The sequence below is a fragment of the Triticum dicoccoides genome, chromosome 2A (assembly GCF_002162155.2).
Source record: "Triticum dicoccoides isolate Atlit2015 ecotype Zavitan chromosome 2A, WEW_v2.0, whole genome shotgun sequence".
Classification (NCBI taxonomy): Eukaryota; Viridiplantae; Streptophyta; class Magnoliopsida; order Poales; family Poaceae; genus Triticum; species Triticum dicoccoides.
In genome coordinates, this window is record NC_041382.1 from 7,871,176 (window position 1) to 7,894,749 (window position 23,574).

Here is a 23,574-nt window from a genome sequence, read left to right on the forward strand (position 1 = left end):
GGGGGCGCCAGGTAGTTCGCCTCGTGGAGGAGGTGGGCTTCCCACTCATGTAGCGAGCGGCGGCCGAAGCCGTTGGCCGCAGCCGCGTCGTCGGGAACTGTTTTACCCATCGCTGCTGTGCTTGCACTGGTGGCTAGACGGGGAGAGAGGGAAAGAGAGGGCGTCGGCGGCGAGAGGGGGGGCTACGAGTAGGTGCTTCCACCGGCGAGCGAGGGGCCGGATTTTATAGCGGCCGGGAGGGGGGGGGGCGGCAACGTGTGTACGTGTGGCGGGAGGGGCGCGTCGCCGCACTACGCCGCCCGTGATGAATCAGTGGAAGGCTGACCAGCGTCAGCCTTGGCATTGATTCCCCGCGAGAAACCGAGGCGATGAGGACGATGAGGCACAGGGGGTCGCTGACTCGGCAGGCCCGCCGTTCTTTCGCGCCAAAATCTATTGCCCCGGCGATCCCGGGCGCCCCAAGCGCGCCGGGTTTGGCCTGGGTCCGCCGGCGCCAAAATCGGGGCGAGCCGGCGAAAAAGGGCTTCTGGGTTGCGGCTGGGCCGAATTTTTGGCGCCGGCGACAAAAAAGTGGCATGTTGGGGACGCGGCTGGAGATGCTCTTAGTCACCGGTGTTCTATCTTCACCTTGCGCCCGAACCTCTCCATGACCAACTGCTATGTCTTCCTGAAGTGATGAGGGTGGTGTTATTGGTTCGGTAGGAGTGACTTGGTTAGAACCATTTGCTTTTGTTGCGATGGTGGTGGTGCTGTGTTGCCATTCATCAAGATGGCAGTTATGCTGTCAACGTCCATTGAGATCATGGACACTGGAGCACAGGGTGATGCTGGTGCTACCACTGGATTTGCAACTGGTGAGGGGCTCAAGGACTCGAGCATACTGGAAGACCAAGACTGCAATGATCCTGGTGAAGAGAAGGAAGGACTTGGCATTCCTATCAAGTGGTTGAAATTGCTCTGCTGACGAGGTGGTGATATTCTAGCCATAGTTCTTTGCCCTGACTGCAAAATGCTTGCATCTGCAGGTTGCTTTTTCTGTCTACTGCAAGTGAAAAAGGCTAAGCTCAGTAACTAAATTGGATAAGGGTAAGCAAAACTGGTAATGACATTGGTTACTTTACAATGTTATAAACAAAAAGAAAGTACTGTTTGGGCTATTAAGGATGACATGTTTTGTTGACAGTTTTAGCTATTCAATATATCTTAGCGTTCTATTATGATATCTCAAAACAAATACATAGAATTGCAGCAAAAGGAATAGTTGATCTTAATATCACTTCTACCTACCTTTTATTACCACCACAGGTTGGGATGCATTGCCAGTAAAATTGATGACTTTAGTCTGCTCTTCACAATTCTGCAACTGATATCATGTATTTATCTTTGCTTGGCAAGTTTTATTCCTCTCAAGAAGAGCCAGGAAATGATGTATGTATTTTTCATACTTGGGGAGGTCCACCTTCAAACCCTCGTCCACACTCTTCTGCAACGACATTAAATTCAGTATCCTTCTGATTGATTTCTTGAAATCTGCTTTGCGTTTGTATTGATTAGCTTTTGCTTCAGATAGTGATGAGAATTGTTCCTGTATGGAGATGGAACCAAGTGTTTAAGTGACAAAGATGCGCAAAATCATCAATGAATGAAGATTTATCTCTAGGAAAAGGACAAGTGACCTCTGTTAGTGTTGGAAGAACGACTCTACGATCCAGTTCCAAAAACTGAGGAAAATAAGCATCTTTCCAAGACTTGATCTGCAATGAAATATTGCAACAATACAATTAGGCCGAGGAGTACAAATTTAACAAAACAACCATCAACAACTCATCTACTTGATTTGGTCATTCAGCTAGTAAGGCTTCTGCATTGAAATACACGTTCAAGTAAACATAATATCCCAGTACATATACAAGAACCTTAATTACTAAATTGGGTTTACTAAAGCAACTGTGCATAACTACCACATATTAGGAGTATACCTATAGATATAAGAACAGATAATACACACATACTCCCTCGTACAAAAAAAATACAGGACTTTTTTGTAGGCTAAACTAGCCTACAAAAACATCTTATATTTTGATGCACAGGGAGTAGAAAATGAAGGATTCTCTCACCTTACAAAATATTTCCTCCTTGAGATGATATTCTCTGGCACACCCCATCGTAGCTGAAATATCAGACACTGTAACTTGAGAAAAACAAAAAAAATCAAAGGAAAACAATGATTGAAGTTATATGGAATTCACATTTTTTGTTAAATAAAGCAGCTTAAGTACCTGGAATCTGAGAGTTCTGACAAAGCGAAGTGCTTTGCTGAGCACCGGGAATTTGTTGTCCAGGTGGAGTCATGGGCTCAGGTTCACATGCCTTGAGTGGCGGACATAATAGACCTATTTGCCTAGCACCCTGCTGATTATTCCATCTTGTAAACTGACCAGGCTGCATCTTGGAGACATCAGCTTGTTGTGCTCCAACCATTTGGTACCTTTGCATGCCCATCTCTTGTTGGTTGGCTCTCAAAATTTGATTCAACCTTGTCATCTGCGGCTGTCGCACTCCTATAACACTATCATTTTCACCAAGTAGGTGATTTTGCTGAGAATTTGGACGAGTAAGTGACTTTAACCAACGACGGTATGTTCGTGTGCGGATTTTTGAAGGTGAGCTCCACGGAGCTTGGTATTTTGAAAATATCAAAAAGCATATTTAGAAGTTTCAAAAAATCTGAAAAAAAAATCCATGGAAACATATATGTATTCTGCAAGAACGTGTTAAATTTCATTTATAAATGTTGTGATTTCTAGGCTGTACAAAAACAAATTTCAGCCCAACAACAAAAACAAAAGGCCCGTTTGAAAATGTGAATTTGTCTTTTTTTCTGTATGCCACATGTTAAAGTATAATGCTGTGAGATTTTACACATACGTAGTATACATGTGTATGTGTGTTTACAAATGAATTCAAAAATATTTGCACTCTGGAAAAATGAAATTTGAAAAAGAGCTCCCTGGAGCTCAGCGTCTGTTGGCATTTTCCGCGGTATGTTCTTCGTTCCTTGCCTTCTCGAGAGATTACTTGTGTACTGATCCTACCGCTATTGAATTTCTGTGCCTATATCCGGAAACAAGACATATCTCCGTGAAGACCTCCTATTTTTGAATAAGATCGGACATTTCCACATTGAGATGAAATGACATTGAGGAAAATAATACTGAGTTGACCGTCTAAGTTCTAATACCAGACGTGGTGTCCTCTAGTCATGCATTATGTTTGCTATAGCCAAGGGTTGATACCAGACGTGGAGCTTGGAGAAGAAAAAGGGACAAAAAGATAGATATTTCCCTTCACACGGGTCCAACAACGTGCACACTGCACACGACTAACGAACAAGGAAAGGCCATGCCGGTGGCCCAAGCACAGGCTACACAAACTTAGAAGGACCTGCATCCCTGAAATGCTACAGAAGGGCTCTGTCTAACTTACGTGTTACACCAACTTAGACAACACAGAAATGGTTCGCCCATATGTTTGCGTGAAATTGAACTAACAGTGCTAATGCGGGCAGGGTGAGCCAAATTATTGGCCGTTGTCCAAACATGCGCGATCTGGGTTGGCTGGTGCGCCCAACTGGAGGTAGACCAAAATTGCCGGGGTCCAAAGAAAAAATATAAATGATAAACATGTGGCCAGAATGAAAACTTAATAAAACATAAACATCCGGTCAACCGCTGGTCAAAGTCCACTTAAACATTAATTAAACACTAAAAAGAGTTTTGGTGCAAGTTGCCCTAGGCGTCCGCGTTGCCCTTGCCCTTGCCATCGTCGTCGCCAGCGGTGAGATTGATGAAGAGGGGAGGCAGCCCAGCCTGCCCGAACGCCACTTGATATGCCGCCAGGGCAGCCTCCTTCGGCGTTTGCAGCTATGGCGACATTGCGGCGAGGCGGGCGCGCTCCTCCTCCTCAAGGCGCAACTCCTGCTCCCAGCTCATCTGTTGCTCGTTGTCGGCCTCTTCCTCGGCAAGCCAATGCGTCTTCCAGCGCTCAAGGTGGGCCGCCTCCTCCTCCTGTGTCGCGGAGTTGTGGGTGGGAGGCGCTCACCCAGTCGCGGAACTGGCCGGTCCATGAGTAGGACTCCTCGGGCCAAGTGGGCGGCAGCTGCGACCGCTTCCATGTGGGCGTGGGCTCGGGCTCCGGCTCCTCCTCCGGTTTTGCCTTGGGCTTGGCGAAGTGTGGCGGTGGCGGGACAAACAGCGAAGCATGGACGGAGTCCCCTGCCGCCGACAAGGCGACTGACTGGTCAAGCCCATCCCAATGGGCATCCTCCTCGAGCCGGCTTCGCCTCCAGCGCGTGCTCCAGGGCCTCCTCGAGGGCAGGTTGGTACGCCACCTCCGCCTCCTCCTCCTTTGGCAAAATCTCTAGGGGCGGCAGGCGAACGTCGTGGTCGATGTGGACGCCCCGGTGGCGCTCCTCCTCGTGCTCTGGTGCAAACCAGCGCTCCTAGTTGGGGGAGTCTGGCACGTAGGCACGCATCATGCGCTACTCCGATGTAAGGAGCTCGCGACGCCGGTGAACCTCCTCGGCGTGCGCCCACGCCATGCGCGGCACCGCTAGAATCGAGATTCGGTGCGGGTCCAGATGCCAGCCGCGTGGCAGGTTGACATCTGGATACTGCAGGGGCCGACGGTACTGCCAGTGCCATCGCCCCTGGTAGACTCGTATGTACAGCCGCTCCCGCTCCCGCATTGGTGAGCCGCGTCTAGGCAGCGGAGGAGGAAGCATGCGGGAAGAGCTCACGGCGGAGTTGAACCTCCCCTTCTTCTTCCCGCTGAAGAAGCCGATGGCTGGTGGCTGGCTAACTAGGATTTCCGGCTGGCTGGCTAGGGTTTTCTGGTCGCTGGCGAGGGAGCAATTGTGGCTAGATGTGGACGGGGAGATGGAAGTGGATGAGGCCGGCCCTACCGCACGCTTCCATTAAAAAGGACGGCCACACGGCTATTCCACACACTGCTACGCAGACCCGAGGTAGGTGTTGGCGTTAAATACGACCGCTGCGTTGGTTGGCCGGCCGACATGTGAGGCTGCGGCGGACACCGAGGGAACGAGCGGTGCGTCCGCTTCGTTTCCACGCCGGCCCAAATTTGGGCCTGAAATGCGTCAGCACGGACCCGAAGCGGATACATTTTGGGTTTGGGTCAGTGCGTTGTGCCGGCGTTTTTGTTAGTGGCTACCCAAGCAGACATGAGCAGACTAAATGATCGTCTGGTTGGAGTTGTTGTAAGTGTTTTGAATTGTGGCCGAATTTCGGCCATCTTGGATGGGCCCGGAAAATGCCATTGTCGGCCTAATATTTAGGCCCAGTTTGAATTTGGCTGGCCCGATCGAACTTCTAGAGCCTTGTGTTTTTCAAAATTTTGATTTATTCGACGATTTAATCTCTAATAACCCCTCATCACTTCTCAAGTGTGGAGCACTCATTCTAAACCATCTAACTTCCCGGCCGGTCACCCATTCTCTCACTACTCCAGCCTGAGCACGGTTAACATCCGAGTTCCATTTCATTTTATTCTGTTGTTGGTATAGCAGGAGCCAAGAAGTGGCTTCAACGCACAAAATAGAAGGAGCTATACCTATGCTTTCTGCCTCTTAAAGTTTATTACCTCACCGCTTGATCCAGATTCCGAGGCCCCACACTCAAATGACATGCAACCGCCATCCATGCTACCCAGTGCTAGTGATTAAGATCGCGACCCTGTATGATTGAAACTCGCTTCACTTTGTTCACAGTATTAGATCCACCCTGCTGTTGCAAGGAGGATTTGGAATCCAACATTGTGCCGATTTTTCCATGTGGTACAATGTTACTCATGCTGAGGAAAGACCAAATTGAATTAGCAGAGCTGCGTAGCACTGGAGGTGATGAAGATCTTATCTGAGGTTACATATCAAACAAGCACAGAACTGTCAGTACAAGTGATTGCAACAATTCATGAACTGTGACTGATCTTAGCATGTGGTACACTCACCGCATCCATTAGGCGGTTGATGGGCTTCTTAGTCACCGGTGTTCCGTCTCCACCTCGCGCCTGAACCTCTCCATGACCAGCTTCTATGTCTTCCTGAAGTGATGAGGCTGGTGTTATTGGTTCAGTAGGAGTGACTTGGTTAGAACCATTTGCTTTTTGGTGGTGGTGGTGGTGGTGCTACTGTGTTGCCATTCATCAAGAAGGCAGTTATGCTGTCAACGTCCATTGAGATCATGGGCACTGGAGCACGGGGTGATGCTACCACTGGATATGCAACTAGTGAGGGGCCCAAGGACTCGAGCATACTGGAGGACCAAGACTGCAATGATCTAGGTGAAGAGAAGGAAGGACTTGGCATTCCTAGCAAGTGGGTTGACATTGTTCTGCTCATGAGGTGGTGGTGTTCTACTGTCTTCTTTCTATAATTGGTCTCTAAGTGGTACTCTCCTGGGCTATAGACTATCACCCGCTTCAAGGTATCCTGCTTTAGCCATAGTTGTTTGCCCTGACTGCAAAATGCTTGCATCTGCTGGTTTCTTTTGCTGTCTACTGCAAGTGAAAAAGGCTAAACACAGTAAATAAATTGTGTAAGGGTAAGCATAATTGCTAATGAAGCTGGTTACTTTACAATGTTATCAACAAAAAGGAAGTATTATTTGAGCTATTAAGGATGACATGTTTTGTTGACAGATGTAGCTATTCAATATATCTAAAAAAATACATAGAATTGCAGCAAAAGGAAGAGTTGATCTTAATATCGCTTTTACCAACCTTTTATTACCACCACTGGTTGGGGATGCATTGCCAGTAAAATTGACGACTTTAGTCCGCTTTTCACAATTCTGCAACTGATATCCTGTACTCATCTTGGCTTGGCAAGTTTTATTCCTCTCAAGAAGAGGCAGGAAATGATGTATGTATTTTTCATACTTGGGGAGATCCGCCTTCAAACCCTCGTGCACATCACTCTTCTGCAACAACATTAAATTCAGTATCCTTATGATTGATTTCTTGAAATTTAAAAAAATGAAACTCCATGGGCACTAGCACCCACGGTTTTATTGATATAGAAGAAGCATCCCTCATGAGAATTCCAGAAATTCGTCCCCGACGTGGATCGAACTTTGGTCGTTAGGTTTACAATCATGCGCCCCCAACCACTGGGCTATGCCCACGTCCTCTTGATTTCTTGAAATTTGCTTTGCATTTGTATTGATTAGCTTTTGCTTCAGATAGTGATGAGAATTGTTCCTGTATGGAGATGGAACCAAGGGTTTAAGTGACAGAGATGTGCAAAATCATCAATGAATGAAGATTTATCTCTAGGAATAGGACGAGTGACCTCTGTTAGTGCTGGAAGAACGACTCTACGATCCAGTTCCAAAAACTGAGGAAAATAAGCATCTTTCCAAGACTTGATCTGCAATGAAATATTGCAACAATACAATTTGGATGAGCTATGCAAATTTAACAAAAAACCATCAACAACTCATCAACTTGATTTGGTCATTCAGCTATTAAGGCTTCTGCATTGAAATACAAGTTCAAGTAAACACAATATCCCATTACATATACAAGAACCTTAATTACTAAATTGGCTTTACTAAAGCAACTATGCATAACTACCACTTATTAGGAATATACTTATAGATATAAGAACAAATAATACACATATAGTCCTACGTCATATATTTTGATGCAGAGGGAGTATAAAATGAAGGATTCTCTCACCTTACAAAATAATTCCTCCTTGAGATCATATTCTCATACACTGCAACATGAGAAAAACCAACGAAGTCAAAGGAAAATAATGATTGAAGTTTTATGGCATTCACATTTTTTGTTAAATAAAGCAGCTGAAGTACCTGGAATCTGAGAGTTCTGACAAAGCAAAGTGCTCTGTGGAGCACCGGGAATATGTTGTACAGGTGGTGTCATTGGCTCAGCTCACATGCCTTGAATGGCGTATATAATAGACTTGTTTGCCTAGGACCCTGCTGATTATTCCATCTTGTAAGCTGACCAGGCTGCATCTTGGAGACATCAGTTTGTTGTGCTCCAAGCATTTGGTACGTTTGCATGCCCATCTCTTGTTGGTTGGCTCTCAAAATTTGATTCAACCTTGTCATCTGCGGCTGTCGCACTCCTATAGCACTATCATTTTTGCCAAGTAGGTGATTTTGCTGAGAATTTGGACCAATAAGTGGCTTGAACAAACGGCGGTATGTTTGTGTGCGGATTTTTGGAGGCCGAGCTCCACGGAGTTTGGTATTTTGAAAATACCAGAAAGCATATTTAGAAGTTCAAAAGATCTGAAAAAAATCCATGGAAACATATATGTATTCCGCAAGAACGTTTTAAATTTCATTTAAAAATGTTGTGATTAGTAGGCTGTACAAAAAAAAGTCCAGCCCAACAACAAAAATAAAATGCCCGTTTAAAAATGTGTATTTGTCTTTTTTCTGTATGGCACATGTGAAAGTATAATGCTATGAAATTTTGCGCATACATAGTATACATGTGTATGTGTGTTCACGAATAAATCCAAAATATTTGCACTTTGGAAAAATGAAATTTGAAAACGAGCTCCCTGGTGCTCAGCCTCCGTTGACATTTTCCGTGGTATGTTCTTCCTTCCTTGCCTTCTCGAGAGATCACTTGTGTCCTGATCCTACCGCTATTGAATTTCTGTACCTATATTCCGGAAACAAGACAGATCTTCATGAAGACCTCCTATATTTGAATAAGATCGGACATTTCCACATTGAGGTGAAATGACATCGAGGAAAATAATACTGAGTTGAGCGTCTAGGCTCTAATACCAGATGTGGTGTCCTCTAGTCATGCATTATGTTTGCTATACCAAGGGTTGATGCGGATATGGATTAATGACCGGAGGGATCTTGGAGAAGAAAAAGGGACAAAAAGATAGATATTTCCCTTCACGCGGGCCCAACGATGTGCACACGACTAACAAACAAGGAAACGCCATGCCGGTGGCCCAAGCACAGGCTACACAAACCAAGTTTTGACAAAGAAAGGATCTGCATCCCTGAAACACTATAGAAGGGCTCTGTCTAACTCACGTGTTACATCAACTTAGACAACACAGAAGTGAGAAGCAGCCAAAGATCCACTGTCGAGTGGACGCCTCAATCCTGGCTGCCTCTTGACCTAATGCCCCTGCCACTAACGGTCGTGGGTCATAGCCGACCGTTCTCCCAATTCACCCTCCACAATCTTGATCGGGTATGATCTTCCTAATTACTCTCTACATTTTTAGATCCATAATTCTACATCTGTTTCGGGAACGGAACTGGATCGAGATTCTCGCTTAAGGATGAGCCCTATATCACCGATGCCGCGCCGGCTCTCTTCTCCTTTGTCTGTGACTCTTGTGGCTTGGCGGCAGCTGTCGAAAATGCCTTGATCAGAGATATCTCAGGTGTGATTTTGTCGTGCAATTATTCAGAGTTTGGGACCTTTCTCAAGAAACTGTTCTCTCTCACTAGCGCGTCCACATGATGGTCAATGGTGCTTGTTGCCTCTTCTTTGCGGCCAGTCGTTGCTTCGCCTTTGCTAATGCGATCTGCAGGCCAGTCGAAGGCAACTGCTAGGTTTAAGTTCTTCATGTGCCTAGTTGTTAGCAAGCACTGCCTCATCCCTGACAACTGGCTTTCTGAGCAACTCATCCTTCCCGGTCTGCCTTGCTGCATTGGTGTCCCCAAAACGTGCACTCACATGTTCATGCACTGCCTCTTCACGCACCAGGTCTGGCAGTGTTTCCATGAATGGACGACCACAGACTTCCCTATGCAAGAAATGGACTCCAATGATACTGAGAATTGGTATCTTAAGGCCAAAAAACTCCCTCCAAAGAATATGTGACACAACTTGGATACGATCACTATCCTAGTCCATTGGAGAACATAGAAGGAGCATAGTATGAGGATGTTTGAGCACACAAAGAGCAGTGCCGCCTGCCTAATGGCTCTCGTCAAGGAAAACATCCAAGCCTGGAGGGCCGCTGGCTGCATCATCACGAACTACACTGTTTGTGATCTGTCCTTTTGACAGTGGTCTTTTTGTGGGTGGCATCTTGTCACCCCTTTGAAAAAAAATATCTTCATAGGTCGACCTATCGCACACGGTTGTTCTGTACCGTGTGCTTTGCAACCACCTATCACACACCACTGCAAGGCGACAGTTTGAAACTGTGTTTGTGACAGTGGTTTTTAATCGTGTGTGATGACCCAATCTGCACTGGTGCTCGTATCAACAATTTCTCTCCACGTGGCCCCAACAATCACATGGCTAACGAACGCGAAAATGGACTGCAGCCCACACACAAGTTTGGGAAAGAACCGGCATCAGTCTTCTAAAAAATGACGAGGAAGCAGAAAAACCCTTGAACGCTATATGACTCCACTTTCACATGTTAATTACACTGAGTAGCAGAGCTAAGTACCAGGTCCAGCGTCAAGATCGTTGTCTGCCCTAGAAGCTACCACCAACGCCTCAATCCTGGACGCCCCTGTGGCGAATGTGCGTGGCTGCCCATCGTCGTTCCTCCTATTCACTAATGTCCACAACCGTTGCGTCTTCAAGGACCAACATCCGTGACTGTTGTGCCTTAAAAGTTGAGCCTTCAAGGTACGACTTGCTCATTACTCTCTAGATTCATAGATCCACGATAATTCTACATCCGTTTGGACACCTAAGGATCACCAAAAGGAAAATTATTGGTACTTTCCATTTCATTTTACTCCCTTCATTTACTTATACAAGTCCACTATGGAATATACATTTTGCATCTATACAAGGCCGCCAACAGTAATTGAGGCAAAATTAACGATATTTTCTTGTACTAGCAACATGTTTAATGCTTGCATGCATGTATTCATAATGAGAGTCAGCTACTTCCCCCTCCTCAGATTCCTTGCATGCATGTGGCGTATTAATGACGCAAGTAGAAGAAAACAAAAACTAACTTGCAAAGCAGCCATTAAAATTTATGTTGGTACTTGTAATCTGAGTTTGTGGCCTTGTATATAAAAATGGAGGGAGTATTGTGTTGGTTCTATAGCAGTATCCAAGAAGTATCTTCAACACACACAATAGAAGGAGCTAAGAGGTGGCTTCAATACAGAGTGGTATGTTCTTGCTTCATCGCCTTTCTTGAGATATCACATGTGTCCTCTTCGACTTGTAAGCCATACTTTTGCTCAAAACTCACTTCAGCGTTTGTATTTGGAAGGTCCATAAGCTGCCTACTCTTTGTCTATCGAGATCGAAGGATCACTAAGAGGAACATATCTTTGTGATAGAAATGCCATTGCCAATATGATAGCATCCTTTTCCCTTGGATCATATTCTCTAAACCAGTCAACAAAGACCATGGCTATTTATTCATCCGATTCATAACTTAGAACCAATGCTGAACTCCAAACTCTACAGTTCTGATTTCCACTTTGTTTGCCGAAAATTAATAGGTAATTCTTACTCTTTTCTTACTTAATCAAAATTGCAAGTATCTTGCCTCGTTAAAAAGAACTTTACAGTCAAAGGTAGAGAGAGGGAAGCTATTAACAATATTAATGTATCTCTCTTGCATATGAGCATGCCATTATCTTTCGCAACTGTTTCCAGTTCGATGACTGTTGCACATTTTGTAAGTATATGTTTATCTTTTCACTGGTTTGGATTCGTGTACAAACAATTCACTATTGATAATTTTCATTACCTATTTACATCATCTTTTCTGTAGCAGGATGGAAGAAATGGCCTCAACACACAAGATAGCAAGAGCCAAGAAATGGCTTCAACATAGAAGTTGTGCTTGACTCGAGTTGAATCAACTATATGCATACCCATCATATCTTGTCTCAAAATATTTTAGAAACAAATAAATATGCAAGTATATTCTGCTCTCTCTCTCTGATCCCTCAAAATGAACCCGAGCATTTGTAGAAACTCCGTTCATATAATCCGTAGGTTTAGACTCATCACAAGTCCATCTTCTGTGCCAGCTAAAATTAATGGTCATGAATCTCCATTGAATATACCACTCTTGCTTTCAAAACAAAGAACATGTCAAAGTTAACATGAGTGTTTATAATGCTTGACTTGTTGCAAATAGTTTATGACAAGATCAAGGAGTTGATTATGACGAGATTGTCTCATCATAATAATACTTAAAGTCAATTTGGATTAAATTAGCAATTATTAAATATTTTAGTTATGAGATATAACAGATGGATGTCGAAATGATTCCCATGAGCTGGAAATAGAACCAAGGATGTACATTTGATACGGCCCAAGGTAATTTTGTTGATCCAGAGGATGCTAGTAAGTGTGCAAACTTCAAAAGATCCTGTGATGATCTGAAATAAGCATAGTGGAGTTGGAATATTTATTTTGATGAATTGATCAGATAATATGATTTCTTCGATAGAAACAAAAATGCTTGTACTTACAAGAAAGTAAGTATGAGCATGATAATATTTCTAAACATTGTGTGTGCATGACACATTTTTGATTGGAAATTATATAAATTTCTTGACACGGATTAAGACTTTATTGAAAATAGTTTTTCAGCAAAGTACTTAGGCAATATAGTCCTTGTATTATACATAATAATCTATGAAGATGATAGTGTCTAAACGGGCTTAGCCTAAACACATATTGACCAGAGTACTAAAGTAGTTTAGTATGAAAAATGTCAAGAAGAGTTTTCTTGTCAAAGTCACATGGAAAGAGTTCTTAGCAAGAATCGATATCTTAAAATACTAAATAGTGAAATACATGATTTCAATCACACTTGTGTTCAATTCAATGGTTTGTAATAACAAGATATGTTCAAGTACTCCAAGTAAGTTGTGAGTAAATTTACTAGTATGGGTAAATTGTTGATCATAGGACAACAATGAAGATATCGTTAAGTATTAACGACATGTTTCTCCCATATGGAGAGAATAAAGAGATTGTTGTAAAGAGTTACATGAATACATGTTTGATGTAAGTAGTACATCGACAAAAACTTCAATTGGTGCTCCAAGCGAATTTCGATTTCAATTAAATGATTTATGGTGGCACAGCAAGTTAGAATTTGTCCAAGAAAGTTACCGTGGTGAATTCTATAATAGAAGGCTGAGTATATTGTCGCTTTAGAAGCAACAATAGAGGGTGATGAATCAACGGTTCATATATGAACTTAGTATGGTTTCTAGATGATTACGCAAATAGAACATTGTTCTCATATGGTGGTCTATGCCTTAATCTAAGGAATCAAAGGTCTTGCCAGTGATTCAATATATACTAAGCTTGTTTCAAATAAATTATGTATTCATGTGAAAGCATTACGGATGCATAGAAATGCAAATGATACAAACGGATATGAAGTTGTCAGAATCGATAGGACGAAGTCTAAACCACAAGCAAGACATGTACTTACACTGGAATGCCATTGGTGTAAAAGTTAAAAGTACGAAATAGATTATTGACTCTAGTGCAAGTGGGAGACTGTTGGAAATATGCCATAGAGGCAATAATATTTGCATTATTATATTTCCCTATTCATAGTTAAGATTTTATATTTCATGCTATAATTGCTATGATGCTGTAATATGTGATTCAGTGAAAAATTCATAGGCACGTGTGCAATGATAAACGATAAACAATAGGTTCCCGGTCTCGCCTCTAAGACTGGCTCAAATGTTGTTGTTAATCATGTTTTTCGGATCAAAGGATATCGGTAAGTGTAGTAATAGTCCTAAAACAACATTTAGGGGATGACATTAGAAGAACGATCATATTGAAACGACCCACTTCTTGTTTGTTATACTTTGTGATTACATCGTCTAAAATCATCTGTTACAACACAGAGTGTTAGCATGTGCTTTAATTCCTCTGGCCATGAGAGTGTCTCGATCACTTCCTACCGGACGGTGGGCTTTGGGGTTGCTCAAACATCATCTGTAACAAGGTGATCATAACGACTACTTTCAGGTACACCGGGAAGTTTGACAAGTGACCGGATAGCTCGAGGGTGGGATTTGCTCCTCCGACGATAGAGAGATATTCTTAGGGATCCCTCGGTGTGACTGCATCCATCATCGTCTGGTCAGACAGTGGTGACTATGTCACGGGGATGCCTGAACACGTCAACGAGAAACAAGAACAAACTGGTAACGGGAGCAACAGTATAGTGAGCATGGTGACGACTCAGGAGGATACCGATGCACACCGAGTTTTGTAAAGTATCACGGAACAAAGGGAACATCACATGATAACCAAAGGTTCACTCGAATATAATTCGTGTAATCATAGGGACCGATATGGATGTCCACGGTTCCGCTATCGGTCATTGAACGAAGGGGTTTCATTCATGTCTCTGATTTACCGAACCTACGGGGTCACAAGCTTAAGGTAATCATGATCTGTTGAGTGTTAGTAGGATGGGAGTGATGAGAATATATATGTGAAATTGTTTCATTAATAATCAAAATAGTTCCGAGAGGTTCCAGAAGCGTTCCGGGGTCACAGGAAGGGTTTCAGTGAATATCGAGTAATACCGGGTATTCCCGATTAATTATATATAGGTGAAAAATGTTTTCGGGGATGTTAAATTAAATATCAATGGGCCTTAAAAGACCAAGAGGTGAAAGTCAAATGGGGCCACGAAGTGAAACATAGCCCTTATTTTTTTGACAGCCAATGAAAGTTGAGGCTGGTTAGACTAGTATAAGTAGCAAAGGGCTCACTGATCCAGGGTGTGTTCTATATATTTCACGGTGGAGGAGTTGTCCATCAAGTGTGCATTCATCACGTTCATTCAAACATGATCTAGTGGTCCAGGATGGTTCGGAGCATTGTATCACAAGAAAGACGGTATCCCTTGATATGTTCTCATCTGGTGTGTGCTCGTGAGGAGGTGGATGGGCAGTACCACTTGCTCATTCCACCACCAATGGTCCAGTTCTTTTCACCCGATTAAGGAGAATCATGGTCTCGATAATCATAAGCCCCAAAAGAATTTGATCTGTTTCTTTAGAATAGCGAGAATCAAACCAAAATTGGTAGTGCAATCGAGAAGCAACAATCTGGGTCGATTCCGTCGGTTAGAGCATCTCTAGTAGACTCCTTATATCGCGGACCTTAAAAGTGTGTTTACAGTTCGCGGCATGCCCCGGATACGGGCCGAAAACAGCCGCGGCAGAACATAAACTTTAAATGAACCAGTAAATTTTGAAATCAAAACTTCGAGTGAGAAATTGAACTACTCCAGTAGAACTACTAGCGTTCATAGTTACTTGATCATCATACAAAAGTCATACATAGTCGATATTTTACAAACTAGATCGGAGGAGCAACGGCCGCCCTAACCCTAATGCCAAAATTTGGCTCACCGGAGCCATCCAGGTGCGGCGGCGATGCTGTGGCGGTGGATGAGCTCAGTCCTCATCGTCGTAGCCAAGGTCGATTTAGATGTCGTCCTGCGCCTTGGCTTCGCAGTGCCATACTACCAAGTTGTCCTCGAACTCCTGCACCTTCGTGAGCCCCTGTTTTTATCGAGGTCGGTGTCCCATCGACGGCGCTGCTCCACCTCCTCCTCCTCCCCCCGCACACTACGCGCGAGGATGGCGGCCTCGAAGGCGTCCGCCTTTGTCCCACCGCTCCGGCTCCCTCTTCACCGCGCGGAGCGGCAGGAGCTCCTCCGGCTCTTTTTGCACTGGCATGAGCATCGTACGGGAGCTCGACGCACCTGCGAAGGAGTTTCCTGTGCCGGAGGACAGAAGCGCCCGGTCCTACTCCTCCGTTTCATAACAGAGGAGCAACGGCGATGGCTGAAGGCCTCGGTCGAGGTACCTCTGGGCACTCCGTTTCCTCGCGGCGTCAGCGACGACGCATCACTTCCGATCGGGGTCATCGCCACCGCCGGCTCCGCGGCCCGAGGACCACGTCCTACGCCACATGGTGGAGTTGGGCGGCGGATTGGAGCCGGCGGCGGCGAGAAATTGAGAGGGGAGAGAAGGGATTGCAGCAGCGCGGGGATAGGGTTCGGCCCGTATATCGGCCACGAACGCTTAGTTATACTGCGCGACGGGGGCTGTTTTCGGGCCAATTTACGGGCCGGAGCGACTATAAAGGCTCTGGTCTGACCAAAAAAGGTCAAACCCGTAGAGTCACCAGAATTATACGGGGGGCGCGGTTAAGAGCATCTCCAGTTCTTCGGCCCCCGAGGGCGCCGAAAAAGAGCGGCCTGGGGGCGAACCGGTGCTACATTTGCCCCTGTCGGTGACTCCATTCCCAGTCGTCCGCCCGCAGGTCGCCGCGGGTTCGGCGATATTCCGTTCAAATTTTTGCAAACTCGACGATTTTTGCACGAACTCGGCGATACTTCATTGAAATTTGTACAAAAAAAAATAAAAAAGACATGCAAACTACGCTTAAACTACGCCAAACTAATAAAAGCCTAGCCACCGCCGTCGCCGCCGCCATCGTCTACATGCCGAGAAGCCTGTAGAAGCGGGTGTAGTCACCGCCGTCGCCGTCGTCATCATCGTCGCGCGCCTCGCCTGCGCCGCCGCCGTCCCTGCTGCAGCCCTGGCCTGGGTCGCCGACATGCGGCGAGGCGCTGGACGGCCCGGCCTCATCCTCCTCGTCGTTGTCGAGGACGATGATACCGCCCTCCTCGCGGCCGCGACAATGGGCCTGGAGCTCCAGGTACGCCCGGCGTTGGTGGTGCACCTGCTCGCGGACGTAGTCCTCCTTCGCCCACTTGAGGGCGGACGCGTCGTCGGGGGCCATGATAACCCACAAGTATAGGTGATCGCAATAGTTTTCGAGGGTAGAGTATTCAACCCAAATTTATTGATTCGACACAAGGGGAGCCAAAGAATATTCTCAAGTATTAGCAGTTGAGTTGTCAATTCAACCACACCTGGATAACTTAATATCTGCAGTAAAGTATTTAGTAGCAAAGTAATATGGAAGTAACGGTAACGATAGCTAAAGTAATATTTTTGGGTTTTGTAGTGATTGTAACAGTAGCAACGGAAAAGTAAATAAGCAAAGAACAATATGTGAAAAGCTCGTAGGCATTGGATCGGTGATGGAGAATTATGACGGGTGTAGTTCATCATGTAACAGTCATAGCATAGGGTGACACAGAACTAGCTCCAATTCATCAATGTAATGTAGGCATGTATTCCGAATATAGTCATATGTGCTTATGAAAAAGAACTTGCATGACATCTTTTTTCCTACCCTCCCATGGCAGCGGGGTCCTAATGGAAACTAAGGGATATTAAGGCCTCCTTTTAATAAAGTACCGGACCAAAGCATTAACACATAGTGAATACATGAACTCCTCAAACTACGGTCATCACCGGGAGTGGTCCCGATTATTATCACTTTGGGGTTGCCGGATCATAAAACATAGTAGGTGACTATAGACTTGCAAGATAGGATCAAGAACTCATATATATTCATGAAAACATAATCGGTTCAGATCTGAAATCATGGCACTTGGGCCCTAGTGACAAGCATTAAGCATAGCAAAGTCATAGCAACATCAATCTCAGAAAATAGTGGATACTAGGGATCAAACCCTAACATAAATAACTTGATTACATGATAAATCTCATCCAACCCATCACCGTCCAGCAAGCCTACGATGGAATTAATCACGCACGGCGTTGAGCATCATGAAATTGGTGATGGAGGATGGTTGATGATGACGATGGCGACGGATTCCCCTCTCCAGAGCCCCGAACGGACTCCAGATCAGCCATCCCGAGAGAGTTTAGGGCTTGGCGGCGGCTCCATATCGTAAAACATGATGAATCCTTCTCTCAGATTTTTTTCTCCCCGAACACGAATATATGGAGTTGGAGTTGAGGTCGGTGGAGCTCCATGGGGCTCACAAGGCAGGGGGCGCGCCCAGGGGGGCATGCACGCCCACCACCCTCGTGAAAAGGGTGTGGGCCCCCTGGCCTTGATTCTTTCGCCAGTATTTTTTATTATTTCCAAAAATAATTTCCGTGAAGTTTCAGGTCATTCCGAGAACTTTTGTTTCTGCACATAAATAACACCATGGCAATTCTGCTGAAAACAACGTTAGTCCGGGTTAGTACCATTCAAATCATGCAAGTTAGAGTCAAAAACAAGGGCAAAAGTGTTTGGAAAAGTAGATACGATGGAGACGTATCAACTCCCCCAAGCTTAAACCTTTGCTTGTCCTCAAGCAATTCAGTCGATAAACTGAAAGTGATAAAGAAAAACTTTTACAAACTCTGTTTACTCTTGTTGTTGTAAATATGTAAAGCCAGCATTCAAGTTTTCAGCAAAGATTATGAACTAACCGTATTCACAATAACACTTAGGTCTCATGTTTACTCATGTCAATGGCATAATCAACTAGCGAGCAATAATAATAAATCTCAGATGACAACACTTTCTCAAAACAATCATGATATGATATAACAAGATGGTATCTCGCTAGCCCTTTCTGAGACCGCAAAACATAAATGCAAAGCACCTTTAAAGATCAAGGACTAACTAAACATTGTAATTCATGGTAAAAGAGATCCAGTCATAGTCATACCCAATATAATTAACAATAATGAATGCAAATGACAACGGTGCTCTCCAGTTGGTGCTTTTTAATAAGAGGGTGACGACTCGACATAAAAGTAAATAGATAGGACCTTCGCAGAGGGAAGCAGAGATTTGTAGAGGTGCCAGAGCTCGATTTTAAAGGAGAGATAAATAATATTTTGAGTGGCATACTTTCATTGTCAACATAACAACCGAGAGATGGCTATATCTTTCATGCTACACACATTATAGGTGGTTCTCAAACAGAATGGTAAAGTTTATACTCCCCCTCCACCAACAAGCATCAATCCATGACTTGCTCGAAACAACGAGTGCCTCCAACTAACAAGAGTCCCGGGGGAGTTTTGTTTGCAATTATTTTTATTTGATTTGCATAAAGCATGGGACTGGGCATCGCGGTGACTAGCCATTTTCTCGTGAGTGAGGAGCGGAGTCCACTCCTCTTGAGAATAACCCGCCTAATAGGGAAGATACAGACAGACCTAGTTGATACATGAGCTATTCGAGCATACAAAATAGAATTTCATTTGAAGGTTTAGAGTTTGGCACATAGTATAAATTTACTTGGAACGGCAGGTAGATACCGCATATAGGAAGGTATAGTGGACTCATATGGCATAACTTTGGGGTTTAAGGGATTGGATGCACAAGCAGTATTCCCGCTTAGTACAAGTGAAGGCTAGAAAAAGACTGGGAACCGACCAACTAGAGAGCGACAACAGTCATGAACATGCATTAAAATTAATGAACATTGAGTGCAAGTATGAGTAGGATATAATCCACCATGAACATAAATATCATGAAGGCTATGTTGATTTTGTTTCAACTACATGCGTGAACATGTGCCAAGTCAAGTCACTCGAATCATTCAAAGAAGGATACCACCCTATCATACCACATCACAACCATTTTAATAGCATGTTGGCACGCAAGGTAAACCATTATAAACTCCTAGCTAATTAAGCATGGCATAAGCAACTATAATCTCTAATTGTCATTGCAAACATGTTTATTCATAATAGGCTGAATCAGGAATGACGAACTAATCATATTTACAAAAACAAGAGAGGTCGAGTTCATACCACCTTCTCTCATCTCAATCATTTGATCATATATCGTCATTATTGCCTTTCACATGCACGACCGAACAATGTGAATAATAATAATAGTGCACGTGCATTGGACTAAGTTGGAATCTGCAGGCATTCAATACAAAGGAGAAGACAAGATAATATGGGCTCTTGGTTAAATCAACAATAATGCATATAAGAGCCACTTCAACATTTTAATCATGGTCCTCTCCTCTCGACCCCCAAAGAAAAGAAAAGAAACAAAACTATTTACACGGAAAAGCTCCCAACAAGCAAAAGAAGAACGGGAAATCTTTTTGGATTTTCATTTAACTATTACTACTACAGCATGAAAATAAGCTAGCTAAAAGCTACAACTAATTCTTTTTTAGTTTTTCTTAAGGTTTATCAAACACACAAGAAGAAAGCAAGAAAAGGAAAATAAACTAGCATGGATATTACAGTGAAAACTATGAGCACCGACAACTAGCAATGAGTGTGTGCACATGAATGTAATGTCGGTGAGAAATACGTACTCCCCCAAGCTTAAGCTTTTGTCCTAAGTTGGTCTATTGCCACGGCTGGCCTGGCGGATATCCATAGTTGTAGTTGGGGTCGTACTGTGAAGAAGCCTCAGATTGCCACTGGTTGGCAATCACCTCCGGATCCCACTGGTAATCAGACTGTCGTGGAGGATAAATTGTGGTTCCGACTCTGGCTCTAGCTCTGTAGGGTTCCGGTAAGCCTGGATGGCCGCGAGTGGAACGAGATACTAGGCTGCAGATAAATCAAACAAGGAAGGAGCAGGCAAGGTAATAGTCTCAGGGTGATTCTTATCAAATAACAGTTTGTATTTAAGCGACCTTTCCCTATTCTTAACAATAAAATCATGCGCTATCATAATCTTGTAATCTAGATAAACAGAAGGCAACAAGTTTTCTTCTTTCTCATAATGCCTAATAGGTATGTTATAGTATGCAGCGAGGTGTGAGGCGAAGATGCCTCCCAAGATGGGGCCCTTATTATGGTTAAGATTTAACCCTTTGCAACAATAGCACCCATACTAAATGTGTCATCATGAAACAAGGAATGGCACAAAATAAAAATATCAGGGACACTCAGGTTTCCACAGTTACCGCGACCAATTAAGCATCTACTAGCAAATATAGCAAAGTAACGTAGAACAGGAAACTGTATGCTAGTGATTCGTACGTCGGAAACCTTCCTCGTTTCCCCTACAGCAATTGTATCAATAAACCCCTCCACATCGTTACGATGTGGTTCCTCTATGAAACCCGGAAAAGGTAACTTGCAAACCTCATAGAATTCACGAAGGGTCGTCTCCTTATACCCATCATATAAATAAAAATCCACTGTAGGTGGTGACCTCCTAGAATGGAAATGAAAATTTTCCACAAAGGTATTGGTGAGTAAGAGATACTGTTCGCGTTGGTCGCGGAGGAAATCGACGAGGCCTGCATTCTCAGCCAACTCACAAAAATCATCATAAATCCCGGCTGTTCTCAAGAAATCATCGCAAGGCCATTCACGCGGCCAAACCTCCGCGGTACGAGGCAGATTATATTTGGGCCTCTCTTCTTCTTCACTTTGCTTATCCTTCGAGCTTCGGCTCGAAGAGCCCCTCAAAAATCTCTTCATCATTTTCTGAAAATTTCTGAAATTTTTAGTAACTTCAAATAAAAGTGAACCAAGCTCTACAAAATTGATAGCAACTACTCCTACAAGTGCCTAGAGCCTATATCATGCATTAGAACTACTTGGAACCATATAAATTTGACATGCAAGCTCAAGAACATGGTCACCTAGGCAACACAAATTTGCAATGAATAAAGCACTAGAACAAAAACTAATTGGACCATTGGAGGAGTCACATACCAAGGAACAATCCCCCAAAGCAGTTTTGTGAGAGGTGCTTTGAGCAAGGAGATCGAAAATTGTAGCAAAATTAGCTAGAACTCGTGCTTGAGCTGGTTGGTGATTTTTTTGGAAGGAAGAAGGAGTGTGTGGTTGCTGGAATAAGTGGAGGGGAGCCACCATGGGTCCACGAGGCAGGGGGCGCGCCCAGGGGGGTGGGCACGCCCTGGACCCTCGTGGCCATGCGCTTGCTCCCCCTGTTGTGTTCTCAGTGCCAGATATTCTCAAATGTTCTAGAAAAAATCATATTTCATTTTCGGGACATTTGGAGAACTTTTATTTTTGGGGTATTTTTTATTGCATGGATAATTCAGAAAACAGACATAAAATACTAATTTTACTTTATTTAATCTAAATAACAGAAAGTAAAAGGAGGGTACAGAAGGTTGTGCCTTCTAACTTCATCCATCTCATGCTCATCAAAAGGAATCCACTAACAAGGTTGATCAGGTCTTGTTAACAAACTCATTCCGAATCGCATGAAACCGGAGAAATTTCGAATAATACTATGTTACCTCAACGGGGATATGCACATCCCCAATAATAAGAATATCATATCTCTTCTTGACAGTAGGTAGAGGAAATTCAAAACCTCCAAAAATAATCGATGAAAATTTTCCAATAGAATTGATATTATGGACTTGAGGTTGTTTCCTCGGAAAGTGTACCGTATGCTCATTACCATTAACATGAAAAGTGACATTTCCTTTGTTGCAATCAATAACAGCCCCTGCAATATTCAAAAAGGGTCTTCCAAGAATAATAGACATACTATCGTCCTTGGGAATATCAAGAATAACAAAGTCCGTTAAAATAGTAACGTTTGCAACCACAACAGTCACATCCTCACAAATACCGATAGGTATAGCAGTTGATTTATCAGCCATTTGCAAAGATATTTCAGTAGGTGTCAACCTATTCAAATCAAGTCTACGACATAAAGAGAGAGGCATAACACTAACACCGGCTCCAAGATCACATAAAGCAGTTCTAACATAATTTCTTTTAATGGAGCAAGGTATAGTGGGTACTCCTGGATCTCCTAACTTCTATGGTATTCCACCCTTAAAAGTGTAATTAGCAAGCATGGTGGAAATTTCAGCTTCCGGTATCTTTCTTTTATTTGTAACAATATCTTTTATATACTTAGCATAAGGATTCATTTTGAGCATATCAGTCAAACACATACACAAGAAGATTGGTCTAATCATTTCAGCAAAGCGCTCAAAATCCTCATCATCCTTTTTCTTGGATGGTTTGGGAGGAAAAGGCATGGGTTTCTGAACCCATGGTTCTCTTTCTTTACCATGCTACCTAGCAACAAAGTCTCTCTTATCATAACATTGATTCTTTGATTGTGGGTTATCAAGATCAACAGCAGGTTCAATTTCTACATCATTGTCATTACTAGGTTGAGCATCGACATGAACATCATTATTAACATTATCACTAGGTTCATGTTTATCACCAGATTGTGTTTCAGTATCAGAAATAGAAATATCATTTGGATTCTCAGGTGTGTCTATAACAGGTTCACTAGAAGCATGCAAAGTCCTATCATTTTCCTTTTTCTTCTTTTTAGAAGGACTAGGTGCATCTAAATTATTTCTCTGAGAATCCTGCTCAATTCTCTTAGGGTGGCCCTCAGGATACAAAGGTTCCTGGGTCATTTTACCCCCTCTAGTCATAACTCTAACAACATTATCATGTTTCTTACCATTCAATTCATTGAGCAGATCATTCTGAGCTTTGAGTATTTGTTCTACTTGAGTGGTAACCATAGAAGCATGTTTACTAATGAGTTTAAGTTCACCCTTAACTCTAGACATATAATCACTCAAGTGTTCAAGCATATCGGAATTGTATTTCAATTGTCTACCAACATTAGCATTGAAGTTTTCTTGTTTAACAATAAAATTGT

General features: G+C 43.5%; 2 pseudogenes; both read right to left on the reverse strand.

The window, feature by feature from the left end:
• Positions 1-290: 290 nt before the first annotated feature.
• LOC119357378 lies at positions 291-4,747 on the reverse strand (annotated as a pseudogene).
• Positions 4,748-5,631: 884 nt separating this feature from the next.
• Positions 5,632-16,836, reverse strand: LOC119357379 (annotated as a pseudogene).
• Between the last annotated feature and the right edge of the window lie 6,738 nt (positions 16,837-23,574).